This window comes from Mastomys coucha, unplaced genomic scaffold (assembly GCF_008632895.1).
Source record: "Mastomys coucha isolate ucsf_1 unplaced genomic scaffold, UCSF_Mcou_1 pScaffold20, whole genome shotgun sequence".
Lineage (NCBI taxonomy): Eukaryota > Metazoa > Chordata > Mammalia > Rodentia > Muridae > Mastomys > Mastomys coucha.
Window position 1 is genome coordinate 50,434,070 of NW_022196903.1, and position 19,591 is coordinate 50,453,660.

General features: G+C 49.3%; 1 protein-coding gene and 1 long non-coding RNA gene across 7 annotated transcripts in view; one reads left to right on the forward strand and one right to left on the reverse strand.

Annotated features, from left to right (window-relative positions):
* The window catches only part of LOC116098961, a 33,120-nt gene extending 16,524 nt beyond the window's left edge, over window positions 1–16,596 (reverse strand). For 2 of the 4 annotated variants that reach the window (XR_004122021.1, XR_004122023.1), the window contains exons 1-4: window positions 16,450–16,596; window positions 15,548–15,715; window positions 14,693–14,773; window positions 12,526–12,605 (exon numbers count right to left, since the gene is read on the reverse strand). This is a non-coding gene — a long non-coding RNA (uncharacterized LOC116098961). Of the gene's footprint in view, window positions 1–9,732; window positions 10,844–12,063; window positions 12,606–14,692; window positions 14,774–15,547; window positions 15,716–16,449 lie in introns of those variants that run through there. The other 2 variants (XR_004122022.1, XR_004122020.1) reach the window with 2 other exon arrangements.
* The window catches only part of Adcyap1r1 (ADCYAP receptor type I), a 49,422-nt gene continuing 46,261 nt past the window's right edge, over window positions 16,431–19,591 (forward strand). Inside the window, exon 1 of one of the 3 annotated variants that reach the window (XM_031381995.1) lies at window positions 16,431–16,979. The gene's annotated coding sequence lies outside the window, so the exon portion shown is untranslated. The remainder of the gene's footprint in view (window positions 16,980–19,591) is intronic. The other 2 variants (XM_031381994.1, XM_031381996.1) reach the window with 2 other exon arrangements.

Consider the following 19,591-nt stretch of genomic DNA (forward strand, 5'->3'; position numbering starts at 1 on the left):
TGCTTCACATTGCTGGAAGGCATTTTTTTTCCTAGTCTCTCCCAAGACCACCAGGTTCTGGTAGCTGAACATCTATCTTAACTTCAGATCATAGGCTCTCCGTTAAGGACACCATTGCTTCCCTGTTTTTGAGAGATTGGGATGTTAAAGATGCCCCTGAGAACGGAGTCCAAAGGACAGGTAGGTGTCCAAGAGAGCCCTGAGGACTGCCGCTTCTGACCATGAACAACTGAGCAGATCCAGGACAGGACAGGAGGTGCCATTATACTTCAGTAGACTTTCAGGTTCAGAGCAATGTTTCAGTAGTTTCATCTAGCCTGCAGCCCATGGGTTCCTAGCCAGGCCTTGAGCAGCAATGGGAATGGCTGATTGTAGAGGGTTTCCCTTGGAATTAGGCAACTATTACCAAACAGCAAGTTCATAAGGGGTTGCCCTAAGCTGATGTCAGCCCTTTATATGAAAGAAAAAGATGCTCTCTTTTCCCAGACTTGGCTCTATGTTAAGTGGACTTCATTCACTTACACCTCCACAGGCTGTATTGAACCAGAATTGCTATCCATTGCAGATCGCCAAGCAGAAACTGAAGAGCCACAACTCCTTGACCAAATACTAGAAAATCCAGGGGCAATTCCTAGCCAGTCTCATGGGGAGGTTTTGTTGACATTGAGCCTGAGACCCAGAGGCCAGAACAAGGGCTTCAGTTCCTTTAACAAACACTAAAGAGATCACCTGCCTTTGCAAAGCAAGAGATTGAATCAAGACAGACAAGGTCCCTGTGGTGTTGGTGCTTGTGCTATAGAGAGAAGAGACTAGAATAACACCATGGGAGATGGTCATGGAGAGATCTACACCTTGGGATGGGTAGTGACTGCAGAGTATTGGTAGATCTGGCATGAAGAAACACATCTGGCAAGATGCTAAGAGGTGTAAGCTGCAACCCACATAAGAAGATGGATAAACAGAGTAAAGGTCAAAGGGAGAAGCAAAGCAAGTTGAGAGAACAGGTGAGAAGAATGAACTTGACCTGTCCAATATCAAGTGAGGAGGCTGCAGGAACTGCAACTAATGGAAGGAGGATGAAGGCGATGCTCTCTGCAAACCAGGGACAGATGTGATGACACTGTCAACCCCAGGGAAGGGCTGGGACTTTGTCTTCAGCACGGTGGGAAGCCATGGCAACAATGTACAGTGGTTGAGCTAGTCTGTTGTAGGAACCATGAAGCAAGGGGACTATTTGCACACCGGCTGACCGGTGCCTTCACCACTAGGCACACCACATGTGCTACTTGAATATTCTACACGTGGCTGGTTTAGATGCAGATGTGGTGGGAATGTAAAATAAATGCTGGATTTCAGACTTGGCACATGAAAAAGAAGGCAAAATTTAACTCATTCATATTTTATGCTGGTAGAATTTTGAAAGAATATTTTGAATTTAGTGGGCTTAATACAATATACCATTAAAGTAACTCCCCATGTTTCATCTTAATACAGTTACTAAATGTTTTGAAATTTTATATATGACTCCATTGTGGCTCCCATATTTTTCAGTGGGGCAGTGGCAAGTGGCCAGAGATAATCTTGATTAACAGGTTCCTGTTTCTAAGCACCAGCCTGGCTTCCACATACCACTTGATTTTCACAACTGCATAAGGGACATATCACTCTTATCTTTGATTTATACATGAGGAAGCTGGGTCCCGGAGAGGCTAATTAACTCACCCAAAGCTGCACAGACTCTAAGCACATAGCTGGCTGCATAGTCTGGGTGCTGAATCACTTCCTCTGGGGATGAAGCCTGCCCATGGTGGCAGTGGTGAGGAGTGGGGAGGAAGGGTGAGTCAGAACCTGCAGGGGCTTAGCAGGCATCAGTAGGGGAACAGCAGGTAAAGGGATGCCTAAGGAAAGTCAAGGGATCCAAAAGGCACAGGGATCTAGGTGTGGACAGCAAGAAAGAGCACTGTCATTCACAGAGTTGAAGCATGAAGGCTGAGAAGAGAGTCTTAGGAGATCTGTGTGGGTCCTGTCAAGAAGGTGGATAGATTTTCAGTGAGGCATGGAGTGTAGCAGTTCCTTGGAGGGCAACAGGATGACCTAGAGGGTTCAGGTGTTGAGTGAAGGACCTGAGCATAGCAGGAAGGAAAGGCAGGGGGCTAGGAGAGGATCTCAGAGGCAAGGACAGAGAGGCAAGGGTTGAATGCATCGTGGTGGTGGTGGTGGTGGTGGTGGTGGTGGTGGTGGTGGTGGTGGGCACAGTTCACTTTCAGGCTCATTGGAGACATCTTGAGAGATGCCCAAGTCGGGCATCTGGGATACAGGGCATCCTCAAGCTAAGCCCTACAGGCACCAAGCTCATCCTTGATCACCAAACACTAGGTAGCCAGCCTTTCCCACGAAGGGCTATGTCAAGTAGCCTCAGATATATAAGGGCTCTTCATATGGGAGCTGAACACATGCTTTCCTTGGAACACTACTTATACAACAAGACTGGATTTTGGTTTGACAAAGGACTTGTGGTCAACTGATTTCTGGTGCAGCCCTGTCTAGCTTCCAACCCTAGCTGGCCCATTCCTGTCTGTCTGGGGCTGGATTGGGCTCTCCCATCCCTTCAGTAGAGCTGCCACCCCAGCTCTCCAGGTCCTCTCTGTCCCCATGGCTAATCTCTCCATCCCTGGCTTCTCTTCAACTGCATTGCCTGTAGAAACAAGTGCTTTGTCGATGGAAAAGCCCTTTGGGGACAAACACAGGAAATTAAGACATATGCACAGTAAGAAAATCCATTCTTCTTCATGGATTTCTGAAATCTGTGTTATGGCTTCTGCTGAGTGGTTGGGATCTTATGCCCATGAGGTTGGCCATGGGGATACTAATAGGAATGCCTCTGTTTTAGATTCTGCCACACTTTGTCTGTGTTTCTGGGACTGAAATGCCAATGGCCAAGATATCTTTGGTAAAATGAGCCTTCAGGTCATTGGCTAACACCCAGGGTGGATTTGCTGATGGCCAGCTGAGACGGGGTTATTGTGACAGAGGAGAGATATGCACATGAATCCAAGATGTCTAACTCTGAGTGTGATGTGCTAGGGAACAAGATGGAACCAACCACCCTAAGTTTCAGCTCATCAGGTTTCTGTTGCTCTTTGGGACTCTGATTCTGTCTACAAAATGAAGATGTTGGATGGGTTTTGTTTAAGGTCATTTCATATAGCACTCTCTCAGCAGCCTTAGCCATCCATTTCTATGCTAAAACTCATGGGAGCCCCAGTGAATAGTGTCCAGAGCCCTGAATATAAAGGCAGAAACTGCTTCCCTCTCACTTCCCAGGCCAAATGCTACTTTGGAACCAGGCTTAGATGGCAGTTTGCAACCTGTACATTAGAAGGCCCCACCCAGCAAGGGGGATCAACTGTGTGAGTTCCAAGACCTCATAGAGGGGAGGGAAACATTATGGCTAAGCTGTGCATTAAGAAATGGAAACATGGCTGCCATAATGGCTGGAGACCCAACAAGGGAGGTGATAGAGTACGGGGGACACAGTAGCTTTACCTGAAGGAGGAAAGGCAGATTTAGGTGGTTGATGTAGAGACTCCTTTAAGCTACTTGAGTTGTTTCAATATGTTCCAGTAGGGTAGCATTGCCACCTGTTAGGACTTTCATGAAGATGGAGGAAGCAGCTATTGCCCTGGCCTCAGTGTCTCACCAGTGTTCCAGGACACATCTCATTAGATCTAATGCCATATACAGCAGATCAGGACTCCTCATGGAGTCACAGGACCCTTATCAGGCAGGGTTTTCATTGGGGCACAGTGACAGCATCACGAGATACAATTGACTAAGGGTTAAGGGGGTTGAGATTGGCTCACTTTATATAAGTGTATGTGCTGTACAATACACTCATCTCTGCACCCTGATGTTAGTCTCTGGAATCTGATCCCTGGGATGCATCATGTGACTCTGTCACCTCTCACTGCCCCCTCCCCCGCCCTTGCTCCTGTTCCCACATCTATCCTGGGAAGCAATAATAGTAGAAGATGAGGGCAAAAGAACCATCAGGTGGGGTCTGTGAGGCTAGTTTCATTGGCAACTTTCTGTCTTGGTAGGGCTAACCATAATTCTCCTTTGTAGATGGAATCAACAAAACTGCATAGTTAGTTATAAGGGGAAGAACTGGGAGACAGCTTGAATGCTTGTGAGCTTGCAGGATACACCAGTGTTTGCAGACAGGACAGCAGCTGCAGTGACAGAACTCACACACTGGTCCTGCACAAAGGGCTTCTTCCTAAGGAGCCCCATGGAGCACACTCCCTGGTTGTCTTTGCCTAGGTCAGCTGCAATGCCTAGAGAAGTTCCTGAAGTGCTGTGTGTGGGAGGGAAGTAGGCAAAGAAAAGAGGGTGACGCCACTCCAGAGCCCTTTATTGCTCAGAGGACAATGTATGTCCAATCTGATTTCCCTGCCATGTTCCCTGTGGCCATTGCCACAGGCTGACTGGGCAGTGGTTAAGGGTCATCACTCTTTCTCATCACCAGGCAGGGACAGGAGGTGTGAGAGGCCCTGTGGGGACAGGTGCTGAGTTCAGGTCTTCGCACTGTGCACCTTCTCCCTGAGCTATCTGTCCTGGTGTTTCAGTTATCATCCATCCAAGTAGTTCTGCCCTCAGTCGCTCGTGGGAGTCAAATGGGGAGCTTTAAGAAATCCCAATGCCAGATCTTGTCTCAAATCCCTTCCATCAGAATTTGTACATTGTGTCTGGTTAGCCTAATTCTGAAACAGTCTTGTGCTGTCAGGGTGAAGAACCCCTGATTTGTTTCTAACCTCATGTTTGCTCTTTGAAATCCAATCTTTTCTGAGATCCCCACTTGCTCCATTAATATTCCTTCCTGAGATTCCCTTAGGATGCCTCAAACCCATCTGGTCCAAGTCCAGTTCCTAATCCACGTGAAGTCTGTCTCTCCCTCCAGGCTCCTGCTCCCATGAATGTGGTCACCAGGTAGACAGTCATGCAGCCTGGTGACAGCCATAGAATCTGCTAGCTTTGACCTCCAAATGCCTCGTGGCTAGTCCATCATTCTGAAGATTTGCCTCGTCAGTAGTAACAGTGAAGAGCAGTGTCAGAATGAAAGAGAAGCAGATTCCTTCCTTGCATACTAATCCAAAAGGGAAATTCACACGTAAGCCAGATCCTTCTTGTGAAGAAGTGGCATTCTCCTCTTTACAAGGTTACTCTGGGTGCATCCATGATTCTCCCTTCAATAGAATATATTCAATGTTTACATCCCAGTGCCCTGAATGCTATCACATGCTCACACAACCAGCTCCTGAATCCCACTAGCTGTGCTCCTTATATGGCCTTTTGTTTCTCCATCTCTCTCTCGCCTTTCCACAATCTCCTAGTTCAGACCCAAGTGTACAGCTTGCCTACTGCAGCCAGCCTTTAAGCTCTGTCCTCTGCACCCTCCAGTCTCCTTTCTTTTTTGCATCCTGGGAAATACTGTCAAATGCAGTTGAGTACTGGTCGTCTCTTTAACCACTTCCCACTGATCTGAAGGTTAAGACCCCTGACCATGTGATATGGCTCTATAGCTCAAATTCAGTACATGTCTTTTGCTGACTATCTCTAACCACATAGTCTGGGTGCAGTGGGTCCCATACATGATTTCCTTTTTCTTTGTGGTCTTTTTTTTTAAATGTGTTTTTCTTCACTGTAGTTCCCCTGACCCATACTATTTCCTTAACTTGACCTTCAAGTCTAAGATCAGGCAACTTCTTTGGGACACCTCCTTGAAATCTGGCTGAGATCCAAATGACCTGCTTCCCAATGTCAACATCACATTAAGAGATTAGTCATTGCTTAAATTCTGTGCATCCTGTTTGACAAAAGGGCCCAGAGGACAGATCCCAGCAATTTCAGTGTGGCACTATGGCTAGCCCTTGAAAATCCTCACTAACACCTTTTTGCTACATGAATAATGAGCAGCACATGTAAGGAGTGAAACTCAGGGTCCCAACTCCCCAAGAACTCAAAGGAGATACATTTGTAGAGGAGGAGCAATGGGAAGCGTGGAGATAGCAGGCTCTTGTGTTCAACATGGAAATGCAGGCCTGGAGGTATCCCAGACCTGTTGGGCTCACATGGGCTGCTACACGTGTGGGTCCGGACCTTTAAGTGACGTCCTGCTTGGATCAATGAACACTGGATTCTCTATTTGGATTAAAGAACTGGAGAAGGTAGATGCTACCAAAAAATGTAGTGTGATGGTTAGTCTTTATTGGCAACTTGATTAGACAGAGAGACATGACTGACTGTGAGTGGTACCATCTATTAGCCTGGGAACCTGCATAGAACAAAAGAAGGAAGAAGCCAACTAATGCACCATGTGCATAGTGCAGCCATGTCTCCCTCCCCTTTCCCTCCTCCTTCCTTCCCTCTCTTCCCTCATGGCCACCAGGAGGTAAGTGACTTCACTCCTCATACTGTGATGTTCAGCCTTAGCACAGCCTAAAAAACAACAAAGCCAGAAGACAATGATGGATATCCCTGAAACCATGAGCCTAGGAAAATTGTTTCTACTTTCCCTAGTGCTCTCTCTCTCTCTCTCTCTCTCTCTCTCTCTCTCTCTCTCTCTCTCTCCCTTTCTCTCTCTCCTCTCTCTCTCTGTGTCTCCCTCCCTCCCTCCTTCCTTCCTTCCCTCACCCCCTCCATCCCCCTCTCTCAGATAAATGCATTTGACTAATATAGGCAGTCATTTGAAGGTTCCTTCTTTACATCCAACTTTGAAGGGGAAAATTCCCACCCACCTGCCATCCTTTGGTGACCTCAATGCTGTTCTGGGGTCTCCATTTTCTGAGTCCTCACTTTTCCTAAGTTGCTTGGAGGTGGGTGGTAGGATCATGGTGCATAGACATGGCTGAGGACTTTCCCTTTGAAAGTTCTGCACAGAGGCAAGCCATGTTGGAAATGTTTGAGGGTGTTTTCAATTCCACAGTGACTGGCCATGGCCACTGGGATTTATAGCCAGAGACACAGTGAACATTGGCTAGGACAGCAGGACAATAAAAGGTCTCAGTGCACATGGCCTCCTGTGTCCTTGCTGAGCAATGAATATGGGGGACTGAGGCTGAGTCATTGCGGCTGACAGCATGAACTCAGCTTAGAAGGAAAGTCTCTATGTCACCATTCATGAGACCTCCTCTGCGTACATCTCACTGGCCACCCAGAGAAAGGGATTCCCACTGGAGAGAGGTTTAGAAAAGCTACTGGGGTGATAAAAGCTTTCCTTACAACCTGCATGTGACCTCATGTGCCCACTGAGGTTGCCCAGGCTATTTCTTTGTGGTATAACTGAAACAGCCTAGTCTTAGTTCTCTAGTTGGACAGGTGGAGCCCTGAGAGTCTTGGGTCTTCTCCTCTCTAGAACAGGACCCCTCGAGCTTGTGGAACTGAGCATGTTCATTAGCCAAGGGTCCAAGGAGGAGGTCTTGAGTCCTACACTGCAGTCATCCTGAGAAGAGGACACATTGAAGAGACCACCCTCCACTCTGGTGTTGGCAGAAGACTCATAGTTCCTCCTAGACATTTCCTGAGCTCAAGAAGGAAGAGAAGGAAAGCCAAGGGACCTGAATGGGGTGTGTGAACTGCGTGCTCCATTTAGGATGCCCATCCATGTTGACTCCATTTGCCAGAATTATTAAGGTCACTATCCCCATTCCCAACACCAGGTAGTGCTGAGTCAAGTCAACACATGGTTTCTAGGAATGGCCTTGGCTGGGGTGCTGAGGGAATAAAGAAAACACAACACCCAGATACATAGAGATGCTGGAAATTGGATGGGCTCTCAAATGAAGAGACCTCAGTACCCCAGAAGCTCAGCATGTTTATTATAAAGAATTGACAGAGAGAGGTAGAGTCATTGCAGTCAGCTGGACAAGAGACAAGATTGTTAGATACAGATAAATAAGGAGGGAGGGTCTGTGGCAAACTGCTGGGTCATCGAAGCAGGTTTAGCTAATATAAGGATGAGCAGTCTAAATAGGGAAGTCTTCAGGCTGTAAACTTGTATGGGGAGAAAGCCATGGTGGAAATTTTCTGCACACTCTATCAAGGTCTACTAATGGGCCAAAAGGGAAGGCTTTGTCATTTCTTGTCTTGCCCTGAGTCTCACTGCCAGTGGGGAAAGAGGAATTTGCAGTTTTCCAAAGGGTCTGAGACTAGGATCCTGGATGTGGCTGTGCCACATCATGATCATGTGAACAGCACACTTTCATTCAGGGCTTTGGTCCCTACAGCGCTGTTACCTCCACAGTCACTCACCAATTCTATTACCAGTCTGCATCTCCACCTCCAACAAGATGACTCTGTCCCCATCATCTGTGTCTTGACGCTAGGTGGGACTAACATCTGCCCACTGACCTCCTCTTAGACTCTTTGTGGACAGAGTTTGGCCTTCCACACAAAGCTACTTCTGAAATTAATGACCCACATGCACCAGGGCAGGATGAATTCGGGAGCATGGGCTGCTGTAAGTTTCTAGAAGCCAGTAGGTCTCAGGGAACAGGCAGTTCTGTAAGAAGAATTCTGTCTTTCGAGAGAGCTCTATGGAGCTGGAAGAAGTTCAGAGATGCCCACTACTTGGAGACTCTGAGTAGTGTCAGAGCTCTGTCCTGAATGAAGATTACAGGTCATTTTGTGGTCTGAGCCAAGACTTTCTCGGAAGCCGGGATTAGAGGCCAGACTGAGAAAGGGTAGGGGGCCAGGCCTGGCTGGGATGCAGTAATGGCTGGCTTGAGTCTACTGTGGAGTGTCATGCTCAGGGCTTCTTAGGTACTCCCTCCATCTTTTCTGGGTTTCTCAGTGTTTCTACTCTCCAGGCTCTGGGTGTCACTGTCCTTGCCTTTACCTCCCTGTCATTTACTGCACAGACACAGGGCTTGAGAATTCAGTGAGAGAGAAAACCTTCAGTATCTAAGGTTCTTTGCAGACTGAATCTGAGGCTTGTCCTGATCAGGGGGGAGAGGGAAGTGCTGGGGTCTGGGGTCCTGCCAGCACTGGCAGCTGGATGAGCAGCTGTAATGGGATTAGGACCAGTCATACCCACCTCCATTTCCCAGTAGCCTCATTAGAATGCAGTGTTGGCTCTGCTGACTGGGCCAGAGAGCTGTCCCCACCCCCAGCTCTGCCAGTGCCTAGCAACCCTCACAGGGGAGCCCTTTCCCACCATTCTGTCCACCAGCCCAGCCCTAGGCTCAGAGCATACAAGCACCACTTGCCTTAAAAAAAAATCCAAAACAACAACAAAACAACAACAACAACAACAACAACAACAAAAACCACTGAAAGGGAGCCAGCTGGTCTCTCCAGATTTTCCCATGATCCAGTTCCGTGTTCCTTCTGAAAGTCTAGGCTTCCTTTCCAAGTGTCCTGCCTCTTATGTGCAATGCTCGGGTAGTTTTATTGTGGAATTTCTGAGTCATGTTATCTATTCTTGAAAGCCAAAACTTTCAAACTTTTAAGGCAGGGGTCTAAGACTCTGGTACCTGGTGACTGTGTTGCAGAGGAGTGTATGATCTAGAAATGGGGTCTACGGCTGTGGACCAGGGTGACCCAGCCAAGAGATGCTGGGAAAACGAAGCTTCATGTTATTCTCTGGAAATTCAGTTTCTGAGGGTGCACAGGGAAGCTGGGAGTTAGTTTCTAGTTTAACAACAGTGTCCAGCTACCCTAAGCTGGGGCTAGAGCAACAAGTGAAGAAAGACTTGGTCCTCAGGCAGTGTGTGTTGGCCTAGGGGAGACAGGTAGTGTACAGGGCATGCACAGAGAAGGCTGAGGAAGAAAAGGGCAACACTGGTGTGGCTGCACATTAACCCTAGCACTGCCAGGAAGGAAGGGATCTTTGGTCTAGCCTGGGCTAAGTAGGGAAAGCCTGCCAAAAGCAAGCAAGCAAGCAAACAAACAAATTAAAGCAAACAAATTGATCAAAACAATATGAAAAATGAAAATTAGTAAGCAAGGAAAACCTGACTTTTTTTTACATGTTTACCCCATGCTAAGCATCATACATCTCTCTAAGACACACAGACACATATAGACACACAGATACACACATACACATACACACCCACACACACATTTTCCCAACAATCATAAGTACCCAATGCTGTTATTTAGCTCTGCTTTCCGGGTGAGGCAATGGAGGCACAGAAAGTTAAATAAGTGTGTCAAAATGGCAGTTTGAACCCAGAAGGCTAGTTCAGAACCCAGTTCTGAAATCTCTGCCTTGCCAGTACTGTTTGCTTCAGTGAAGCAGGAGAGATGACAGGGTTCATGGTATCAGTGGCATGTGAACAAGACTGAGGAAGGTAATGCATGTAGAGATCTGAAGAAGGGGCTCTAAGCAGATGGATCCCTTAGGGGGTGGACTGGTGGCTCCTTCCAGCAATAAGGATGATGGAGCTAGCACCTATGCCTGAAGCTGGAGGGAGGCTTCCCACTGGGGACCTAGTAGAAGCAGCAGGCTCTAAGAGGTACTGTGACTGGGTTCATATAAAGATGTCTCAGCTCACCCCTGGCCAGCATCCTTCTGCGACCTTTCCCTCCAGGCCACCGCAGACGAGTTTCCTCATTATTTAGAAGTGTCCTCAAAACACAAAGAAGCAGCTTAAAGAGACAGCCTGGTGACAGAGATGGTCAGTCAGGCTAATTAAGAATAATTGCAAACACCTCTTTCTCTGTGGTAGCCATGCCAGGATGAAACCGATCCAGGGCTGATTTCCCCAGGAACCCGAAGAGAAGGACAGGGGTCGGGGAGGTAGCTGAGCATCTTTGACTCTTCTTGCACATCTCTCCCCTGATACACAGAAGTAACATCAGTGACATTAGGGTTGAACTGAGAGCACTGGTAGCATCTTTGGACAAATGACTTCATCTCTCCAAGACTTGGGTTCTTCACCTGCATACGTATGATTACCATGTCCCTAGCCAATACAGCTTGACAAGCTCCTAAGATGACATCCTGTCATACTGTAAGCTCCTTCTGAATAGTGCTGCATACATTGTTTCAGCCTTATCATCTGTAGCTTTGGACAGGTTGATGTGGCTATTTTTTTCTGTCCTGGGCTTTGGATTTCCCATTGAGGTATAATAGACACAGGGGTTGGTGACTCACTTGTAATCAAGCACAGTGTGGATGCCCAGTGGGCAATCACTGGGAATACTGTGGATGCAACCAGATAGGTGCAGCCTCTGACTTCAGAGAGCTGCTGTAGCGCGGAGGCCCAGACCAGCCCTCACACTCCATGCTCTAGAAGATGGAGTCTGTGTGTGGTAGGTTAAAACTTAAGTACCTACTGTTCCTGCCTGTGATGTGCAGCCCCACACTATCCCACCCTCATGAGCATGGACAGGACCTATAATACAATGTGATTTTGATTTCCTGATTGGAGCTCTTATGAGGCAAAGGGGACTGGATCTTGGTGATGTTACTGAGTCTGTTCCCTAATGAGTTAGTTGCCTTTAAGTTTAGGGACAGGGAACTTACTCTGAAAGATCTTAAGCCAATCAGATGAGCCCTTTGAAAGGAATATCAAGGACAGAGAGGCAGCTCAATGCTGAGGGTTGCAGTGGCAAGATTGGGGTCTCAGCAGCACCTCTAAAAGCTAAGACCCAAGTTCTACAACCACAAGCGACTGAATTCAGCCAACACCTGGGATAAGACCCCATGCCTGCCTGGAAACCCTGGCCTTGGTCTCCTTTTGATTGGTTCCTTTTAACATCCCAAGCAGAACACCCTGTCCAATCCCTGAGTCCACAGAACTGTGACACATACTAGGTATATGACCTTAAGCCATTGAGTTTTCAGTAACATTTCACACAGCACTAGAACATCAAAACCATACAGACTCTGACTTGAATACTTGCAAAGCCTTAGGCCAGACCCTTCCCACCAGCTCAGGGTCTAGAGCCCAAAGGACCCTATGAATTTCTTGCAGATAGTTCTCCCATCAGCCACAGCAAAAACATTATTTTATCAGCTGCCAACATTTTTCCAAAGTTGATCATCAAATAACATTCTATTTGCTCTACTTTTAATATAATTATCAACATCATTTGTATGACATTGACTCAGGTCTCAGCCTATAATAGGCCCTACATTATTCTGAACTGCTTTTTCTGGGAATGGCTGTATTCATGCCTCATGCAGGCTGCCTCCTCCCACACGAATTATCTGCAATTTCTACACCCCTGTGCCTGCAGAGGCCCTTTATTAGAGCCAGGAATGGTGTGGGGCTGGGGCAGACTGTCATTTTTAGAGCAGTTAAGACAGACTCCAGGAAACTGCAGGACCAGCAAATGGGAACTGGCTTTGACTGTGGTATCTGCAAGGAGGGAGCAGACAGAGGTGATAGATGATTCTATTGTGAGCTAGAGTGGGCCAGGGGTAGCAGACTTGCTCCTAGCTGAGGGTAGGCATGTGCAAAGTGGCCTTTGAATTCACATGTGTCCGATTTGTGATATAGGCTGGAGTGGTACCTTCTGCGACTGATGAGGCTGTGTACAAATTCCAGGTGTGAAGAAGATGGAGCAAGGGATGTAGGGATACGAAAAGAATCCTATGGAGAGAGGGAGAGAGAAAAGAAATATTTTATTCTCCATCAACTATGGGCTCTCAGAATGTCTGGCTCCCATGAGTAACCAGTTGAGTCCCTGGGGAAGGCACTATAGAAGGTGAATGGGAAATGTCACTCATTCTCTGACAAGAAGTGCCTAAGAGTGATGAAGCTCTGCCTCTGCAGACAGGCCCTGCTGTCTGCTTGAGATCCCTCAGGAGGGAAGATCTCTATCCCAGAGGAGAAGATGCATATTCAGAGCATGGATCTGTGTGTGGTACCACCCACTGGCTCACACCACTGGGAGTGCATGCTGCATGGGAAGGTGCTGTGAGTATGAATATTTGCCTGTGCACTCATCTGGGCTGGACAGAGTATTTTCATATCTATGTACATAGGTCAAAGAGATGTAGGTCTGCACACAGGTCTCTTGCTTTTCCTCTGGGATCCAAGGAATTATTTATCTCATCCAGTCTACTCTGATACCTATGTGGTCCAACTTCCCAGACGCATATGTTCTTATTTAAGAGTTAGGGAGGCACAGGGCTGGTTGATTGGAGACCTGCTCTGCTGGTAGCCATAACAGTTTGTAACTGGAGCATCATTTCTGGTTCTGAGCCTTATGAGTGACAGTCCTCACTCTTGCCCCTGATACCCACTAGCCTTTTATTCCAATTAGTCTTTGCCTCACTCGTCTCTCTCCACTGCTGGACTGTAGAATGGATGGGGGCAGAGAGAACTTACTTAAGCCTAGTCTCTGAGGAATGCCTCTGAAGATGCCATTCTGTCCTTCTCAACTCCAGGTAGCTTCCAGGGCATCTCAAGGGGATTTCAAGTACACCAAGGCCGCTGTCTGCACAGCATGGCTCTAGACAGAGAACTAACATGCATTTCCTTTTATCTTAGGGAGTCCTAAGGTCTGGGGACCAGATCCACCAGGTCCCTGTTCTGGTTGTCTGAGCAGACCACCTCGGGAGGCTTGCATGCGAGGCATGTAGAGGGTTCCTCACAGTGTTCCAGAGCACTCCAGCTGTATGTTAAAACACCCTAGGGAGCTTTCAAAAAACACTCCTACCCAAGCCTCTCCACAGACCAATTATCTAATTATCTGCGGTGGTGAGGCCTGGGTAGGGGTGTTTTTTTCAAAGCTTGTGAAGAGATTCTGTGGAGAATAGCTAAGAAGGGTCCTTTCTCTGGCAGAGACAGGGCCAGGAATCCTGAGCAGCCTTGGTTCAACAGAGTGAGAGCCCGCCAGAGGTGCTAGCTCTCCACCCTGACACACCTGTGTTCTGGAAGGTACCACTTATGTCTGAGTGGCGCCAGGGCTGGGCTTGTGTCACGGAAGGAATGGCTGGGCAAGAGAGATGAATTCTGGGTAGGGTGGCCTGGCATCCATCTCCCTCAATCCCTCATCTCAGGAAATTAAATTAAAACCCCATATTTTTCAGCTGCTGCCTGCCCAGCTGGCTGGCTTGTGGAACGGGATGAGGTAGTGAGCACCTCAGGGTAGGAACAGTGGGTAAAGAGGTCCTTAATTCTCTTATTCTGGGAGGGAAGTTTCCTCAAGAGGGCTCAGGGACACCATTTCCAGGGGGTGGTCCTTTAGCTTGGCAGCGAGGGTGGGGATGGCGAGCTGCCAAGGACAGAGAGTCAAGGTTAGAAAATGACCTAAATTTGGCTTTTTGGGTGAGTGACCATAGAGATAGTAGAAAATCTTAGCTCTATCTTGGGGGTGTTTGGTTTGGGGGACCAGATTAATGTCGTTCTTATTCCTGGGGCCACATTTGTTAGGAGGGCCAGAGACACATGCCTGCATCAGGCACAGGACACAGAAGCCCATGCTGGGCCTACAGAATGATGGAGGGTGTAGCTCACAACACCTTCATCTGCTGAGGTCTGGTAAGTCATCTTTGTGCCCCTGTGAGGTGAATCAACTAGGAAAAAGCATCATTCTTAGATGACTTCAGGCATACCTGGCTCTGTGTGTCATGGTTTCCCATTTTCCCTCTGCTTGACAGCTCCTTTTAGGTTGGGTACAAGTAGGACTGTAAGTCTGACTGCCCTTTATCTGGGGCCTGCCAGGGACTCACCTTCAGGCCATAGGCTGTGAGGCAAAGGGAAGAAAGGCGGGTTTATATGAATGTCTCACTTCTTTCTGCATAGCCGGCTGCCTGGATAGAGGAAAACACACATCATGACTACCTTTCTCATACATTGTGATGTGCACCTGCTAACACAGAACAGAGAGCAGGGCTCTGGTTCCCAGACACAGCCATGAAGAACCAGCAGTACGTAATAAACCAGGAACTGGATGCACAATCTCCAAGGGTCAGGATTCCCGTTGTGGATTCTGACTATCAACATTTGTGGAGTGATCTGGCCTGCCGTGGGTAAGTGATTCCATCTCCCGCTTCTAAGCATCCCCTAGTGCCGATGTCCTATGTTTCATGCTCCACTACCTATATGGAGACCCAACAGCCCTGCCTCCCCTTGAATGTCTCACAGTTTGCAGAGGACTTTCACAGGTGACATTTCATTGGATCCATCCTACATCAGGGCTGGAGGAGGCTGAGTAGAGAAGTTGACCTCCAGCTTGGGAAAACAGACCAGAGAGAGATGCAGTGCGTTCCAGAGCTGGTCCTGATTGACTGCTGACCTCTGCCCAGCATCTGGCTGTACTCTAGAGGGGCCCCGACCACTCTGAATAGGGAAGACATATTCTCCACTGCTTTTCCTTTGGAACATGGCCTGAAAGAACACAAGCGAGTGCCAGCTACCGGCAAGGTGACAAAGTGGGGCCAGGGCTTCCTGGACTAAGGTGGAAATTGTGAACTTGCTGTCTGTATATAGGGACTCCATACAGCTTTCTGGAGCATCAGGTTGCTCCCTATTCTTAGCCTTACTGTTTTCATTGTGAAATGGGATGTAAAGTGGTCAAGTCTTACCAGTTAGGGTTCTTTCTGGTTCCCATTCATGATTCTTCTCTGTGCCCCGGTCCTTTGGTCTTCAGCTAGACTGACCTTGCTAACAAAAGGCTCAAGTTCTTTCTCCTTCCCTCTTCTTCCTTGAAGATTCCTCAGAAGGACACACAACGAGGGTGGCCCAGAATTGACCTGAACAGGCAATGACAGAAACCAGTTGAGACTAAGTTATGAGGATACAGAGAACTTAGGATGCTGTGACTGGGGACAGTTATGAAAAACTGGAGGTGGCAGGATGTTGGTGCTGTGACCTTAATCTGCTGAGTTCTGCCCATTAAGGCCCCCCACCCCCCACTTATCAAATTATACCAGGAGAAGGGTGAGCACACTGCATCGCCCACAACAATATTAATTTGTTTAGCATCAGTGAATATACGAGCCTAGGTACAAGCTTACTACTGCACACAGGCTGTTCCTACTCAATGCTGTTCTCATGTCCTCAGAAAGAGAAACGATGACTATGGTGCAGGTGAAGAAGTGGAGGCTCAGAAACATCAGGGCGCACACCCAAACTCACAGAGCTGTCAGGGCACTCTGATTTATTTTTAACAGACTTCCCATAAGCACCCCCACTCCTTTTCTGGCCATAGAGGTGTTCTCTGGGGTGTCACATTTGAGGACATCTAGATAGGCACTTACAATCCAACCCTTGCAGACCCCGACTGTGAGCAGAGAAGGGCCCAAAGAGGGCCTGGGACTTGCTCAGGTGGCAGGTTGCCAGAGGAGGTTTGGGACACAGAGAGAAGAAAGGGAAAGGGCTTTCTCTCGTGGATGTTTTGCGGTTGGACAGAAAGGTGGTGAGCCCTGAGGAAGGCACAACTCAGCCCGGAAGCTCTGCGACAGAACTGGGAAAGGGGGGCTGTTACCTCCGCCTCCGCGCCCTGGGTCTCTGCCGCAGCTCTGGCTTGTGTCAGCACGGTGGTCCTCATCCAGCTCCCCATCTCTGCCCCGGGCCTAACCCCGCCCCCGGGCGCTCATTGGCTTGCACCCCACCCCCCTCCTGCGAGGTCCGCCAGGGAGGCGGTGGTCTGTCGCCTCCCTCGGCCCCGGGCCTTGGCTGCGCAGCAGAGGCGGCGCCTCTCCCGCAGGACAGAGCGGGCCGAGTGGCACCGGGTGGGCGAAAGCAGACAAGGGGCGCCTCGCTCCGATTCCCGGCTGCGACTGGAGGCGGCTTTGGAGCAGCGCGGTCCCTTGTGCAACACGCACACACCGCGGCGCAGGGACACACAGACTCGGCTGCCCGCGGCCACACTCACCGAGAGACCAGGCTCGGCGCGCGCTCCGCGGCGCACACGCTCCAGCCGGTGCGGCTCTGGGCGCGGATCCGCGGCTTGCGCGCCCTCCTGCACCTTCATTCCCGGCGCCCAGCAGCCCGGACCAGCCCCGAGGCCAGCAGGTAAGGACCACTCCTGGCCTGCCCCTCCATCCCGCACTCGCCCAGCACCAGACCCTTCTCCAACGGGGCCCTTGGACCCCTCCTTCAGCTCAGAAGGTCTCCAGGAGCCGCGTGCTCTGCCAAACCCAAAGCCGGCGAGGGCCAACGTTGGGCACAGAGTCAGAGCCCAACCTCTCCTGCCGCGGGCTGTCTACGCGTCTCTCTGCCCCATCCAAGAGTCGGACCGTGGCTTGGGGTGCATTATTGTAGACCATTCGGCCTAGCTGTCTCAGCCTTTTCTGGTGCCAGAAAGAGGCATTCAGGGGCGCGAATGAGACACTGCGGCCAGGGGGACCCCCAAAGATCGATCTTCCTGTCTCCAGGGGGGACCAAAGCACCTACGTGGATTTGGAAGGAAATGCTGGAGGGTCTCTTGGGGACTCGGTTCTACAGTCTGCAGGGCGTTTGAGGGATGGACAAGCTATGTGCTGTGGAGGTAGGATAGGGCTCAGTTTAGTTTGTGTCCCCAATAGAGATAACCTTTGGCATTGTTTTTAAAAGGATAGTCCTACGTTTCTTTCCCCCCTGTGGCTCGGGGAGAGGTTGAGTAAGAGATTCTTGGGGTTTGGTGGTCTAACAAGGAAACGCCCTGCAGGGCCTGTGGGGAAAAAAATCGCTGTGGGAGTGGGGTTGCTGAAGTGGGCCCACCCGAGACCCCTGATGTTTGTTTTAAAGGCCCCAGGCTCTGCAGTAGCTAGCTGGCTGCTGGTAGCAGGACCATATTGTCAGCAAGAGCATGGCAGGTTTGGGGGTCGGAGGGACCAGGCACCAGCGTGTGGAACTAGATCTTCAGGAGCAAGCACGCAGGAAGGGGATGGTGATGGCATTTCACTCACTGCTAGGGAGTGGAGCTTCAGTTCTAGGAGCTCAGAGCCTTCTGGGCCATCTTGGCATGAGAATGGGTCTTGCTAATTCCTCAGTTCATTTCAGGACTGCTGTGGCTACTTTCCTTTACTCCAGGCTATATGTCCCATAATTCCCTCATGCCCCAAAGAAAGAGAAACAGGCATCTGTTTGTTTTGTTTTGTTTTGTTTTTTTCCTGTGGCAGCTCAGGTGCATTCCTGTGAGAGGGTATGTAGGGATTTAAAGCCCATACAGAGGATGTGGAAGGCAGTCTGCCCTGAGACTGCAGTTAGACTGAGGCAGGCCATTCTGAAGGTCAAGCTGGAGGCTGGAGGGTGGCTGTGGGTTTGAGACAAGGGTTAGGTACTGTGATTGAGCCTTTTGTAGCCGAGGGATAGCAGGTAGCTCTAAGTTTGTTCAGAAGGTCTTGAGATGCATCTGATGTGGTGGGCAGATAAGGCTGGAGGAGCCCCCATTCCCAAGTGCAGACCTGGGACTCCTACTCCTCACTGACCTTGGAAAGAACAGGCAAAGGCCCCAGTCTAGACACAAGCCAAACTCTGAACACACAAATTAAAGACAGGACATGCTGGAGCCGGCCTTGAGCCAGATCTTCTGACCAATCCATCAACAAGTGTGTGTGGTGTGACCGGGAGTCAGATGCGGTCCTGCCTACTTTCTACCATCAGTAGTGGTTCATGGGTGGTGGGGCATCTGTGCTGAGATCCCCAGGGGGTCTGTCTGTCTCTGTGTAGTGAGGAGACATGTCTAGTGGTGAGCTTGGAGGAAGACCTCGTCCTGCACTCCCAAGACGGAGCCAGGCTAAAGCTTGCATTCACATCCTGTTTTGTGCGTGTTTCAGGCTCATGGGGGGCTAATTGGGGAAGCACTCTGGAGCTCTTGTTTTCTCACGTGGTCACCTCTCTGTCATGCTCCTACTTTTGGACACTCCTTCCTTCCATTTGTATTGAATGGTGACATGGATTCAGTGGATATTTATAGATCAGCATACAGGTGAGAGTCTAGAGAAGACAGTAGCTAGGGCCACAGATGGTCTTCTCACTGAGGAGGTGGTCTAGCAGGGATGTGTTTTGTTCATTGGTCAGGATGTGTTGACCAAATGGCAGGACCCAGGGTGCCCAGTGCAGAGGTTTGTTTAGGACCAGGAATACCATGCTCACCTGAGAGCCACTCTCTTTGGAGCTGACCCTGAGGTGACCGAAAGGCCTGAGGCTATGTGTGAGCAGAGCAGTGATGCCCTAGGCAAGAGAGGTGGGAGCTTTAACGCAGAAGGCCGAAGGGTCTCAGAAGCTTCCGGCCACCTCTGAATAGAAGGAGCTGGGGCTTCTATGCCTGAACGGATTGGACCTCATGCTCCAGCTGCCTGGCAACATGGAGGCAGGAAAACCCTTAGCTGTGATGTGTTTGTACTGAGCTCTGGATGCCGTCAGAAGCACACAATGATAACCACCCCCACACTGACACACAGAGGAGTGACACACAGCTGGGAAGGCATGTAAGCTTCCCATGACACCTGCCTGGGCTCTGGGATGAAAGAGAAAGTGGTAGGCAGCAACAGAAAGACATTCTCACACAAGATCTGGGAACACTTGGTCAGAAAGCCAATGTTAGTGAAGGTCCAGGTGTGTGTGTGTGTGTGCGTGTGTGTGTGTGTGTGTGTGTGTGTGTGTGTGTACATGTGTGTGGTGTGGTGTGTGTGTTTGTGTGT